General features: G+C 43.8%; 1 pseudogene; it reads left to right on the forward strand.

Annotated features, from left to right (window-relative positions):
• Positions 1-1697: 1697 nt before the first annotated feature.
• Positions 1698-2446, forward strand: LOC129674767 (60S ribosomal protein L8-like; annotated as a pseudogene).
• The last annotated feature ends 322 nt before the right edge of the window (positions 2447-2768 follow it).

Below are 2768 nucleotides of genomic sequence, written 5' to 3' on the forward strand. Positions count from 1 at the left end.
TGAAAATGCTGTCTTTTTTCCATTGTATGGTTTTTGCTTCTTTGTCAAAAGTCAAGTATCCGTAGATGTGTGGGTTTATTTCTGGGTCTTCTATTCGATTCCATTGATCCACCATTCTGTTTCTATGTCAGCACCATGCAGTTTTTATTAGTATTGCTCTGTAGTACAGCTTGAGATTAGGAACAGTGCCTCCTCAAGATCCAGCTATACCACTCCTAGGCATATATCCAAAATATGCTTAGATACACAACAAGGACATTTGCTCAACCATATTTGTAGCAGCTTTATTTGTAATAGCCAGAATCTGGAAGCAACCCATATGTCCCTCAATGGAGGAATGGATACAGAAAGTGTGATACTTTTACACAATGGAATTATATTCAGCAATTAAAAACAAGGAAATCATGAAATTTTCAGGCAAATGGTGGGATCCTAGAAAAGATTGTCCTGTGTGAGGTAATCCAGAAGCAGAAAGACACACATGGTATATACTCACTTATAAGTGGATATTAGACATATAATATAGGATAAACATGCTAGAATCTGGACACCTAAAGAAGCTAAGCAAGAAGGAGGTCCCTGGGTAAGATGATCAATCCTCACTCGAAAAGGCAAAGGGGATAGACCTCGGAAGAGGCAGAAAGCAGGGAACAGGAAAGTAGCCTACAACAGAGTGCCTGTGAAAGATCTACCCAGCAGGGTATCAAAGCAGAGGCTGAGATTCATAGCCAACCTTTGGGCAGAGTGCAGGGAATCTTATGAAAGAAGGGGGTGATAATAAGACCTGGAAGAGACAGGAACTCCACAAGGAGACAACAGAACCAAGAAATCTGGGCATCGGGGTCTTTTCTGAAACTGATACTCCAACCAAGGATCATTCATGGAGATAACCTAGAACCCCTACACAGATGTAGCCCATGGCAGCTCAGTGTCCAAGTGGGTACCCTAGTAAGGAGAACAAGGACCATCTCTGACATGAACTCAGTGGCTGGCCCTTTGATCACCTCCCACTGAGGGGAGAGTAGCCTTGCCAGGCCACAGAGAAAGACAATGCAGCCAGTCCTGATGAGATCTGATAGGCTAGGGTCAGATGGAAGGGGAGGGGGACCTCCCCTATCAGTGGACTTGGGGAGGGGCATGGGAGTAGATGAGGTAGTGAGAGCAGGATTAGGAAGGAATGAAGGAGGGGGCTACAGCTGAGATACAAAGCAAAGTGAATAAATGTAAATAATATAAAAATTTAAATTTAAAAGTTAAAAATAAAAATGTATACAAAAATTTAAAATTTGCTCTATAAAAGTCAATACTATGATAATTAAAGTACAAGTTAGAAACTGGAAAAATATTTGTAAAATACATAACTGATATCCAAAAAGAAAGTTTGAAATTTAAAAAAGAAAAGAACTTCAAACTGAAGAAGAGAGACAAACAAACAACCTAAATAAGAGGGAGGCCAAAGCTATTAATAGACATTTCATCAATCAAAATAAACAAATAAAAAATACGCACATGAAAAGATGTTCCACAAGATAATTCAGTAGAAAAAATAGAAATTACAATACATAATTGTAATATAAAATGCATAAAATGCAACTACAGATGTAATTAGGTGGCCAAAATCTGGAACGAGAACACCAAATGTGGCTTTGCGTCGCCTATTTCCTCTTTGGGCCGTGCTTGCTGGCTGACTCGCAGCCATGGGCATGTGATCCCGAGGGCAGAGGAAAGGTGCAGGTTCTGTCTTCCCCGCACACGTGAAACACCGTGCTGTGGACTTCGCTGAGAGACACGGCTATAGTAAGGGCACCGTAAAGGACATCATTCATGACCCTGGTCGCGGCGCCCGCCTCGCGAAAGTGGTCATTCATGATCCCTATCGGCTTAAGAAGCGGATGGAGCTGTTCATCGCCGCAGAGGGAATCCACACTGGACAAGAAGGCCCAGTTGAATATCGGCCATGTTTTGCCCATGGGTACCATGCTTGAGGGTACTGTCGTGTGTTGTTTGGAGGAGAAGGCTGGGGACAGGGGCAGGCTGGCACGAGCCTCCGGAAACTATGCCACAGTCATCTCTCACAACCCAGAAACCAAGAAGACCCGAGTGAAGCTGCCTTCAGGGTCCAAGAAAGGTCATTTATTTGGCCAACAGAGCTGTTGTGGGTGTCGTGGCCGGTGGAGGCAGCATTGACAAGCCTACCACAAGTACAAGGCAAAGAGGAACTGCTAGCCACGTGTGAGGGGTGTGGCCATGAATCCTGTGGAACATCCCCTTGGAGATGGTAACCACCAGCACGTCAGCAAATCCTCCACTATCCACTATCCGCAGAGATGCCCAGTGGGTCTCATTGCTGTCCGCCGGACAGGGCGGCTACATGGAACCAAAACTGTACAGGAGAAGGAGAACTAGAGCCCAGGAGCTAATAATAAAGTATGTCCTTTGGCTAAAAAAAAAAAAAAAAGAAAAGAACACCAAATGCTTCCAAGGATGAAGAGCAAAGGAGACTCTCACTCACTGCCAGTGAAACACTCTGCTGCAGCCTATTGGAGCGGAGATGCTTTCTTTGAAACTCAGTAGACTTGCTCTGTAACCCAGGTAAGCATGTGTCTTAATATTTAATAGTAGCAATTTCTGTACAAAAACCTGTACACAGCTTATAACAGCTCATAACTGTCAAAACTTATCAATGGCCGAGATGTTCCTCAGTACACACATGGATAAGTAGCCTCCACACATACAGGGAACAGAGTGTTACTGGCACCCAAAAACTG

The sequence above is a fragment of the Psammomys obesus genome, unplaced genomic scaffold, assembly GCF_907164565.1.
Source record: "Psammomys obesus unplaced genomic scaffold, mPsaObe1.curated_primary_1811, whole genome shotgun sequence".
NCBI lineage: Eukaryota > Metazoa > Chordata > Mammalia > Rodentia > Muridae > Psammomys > Psammomys obesus.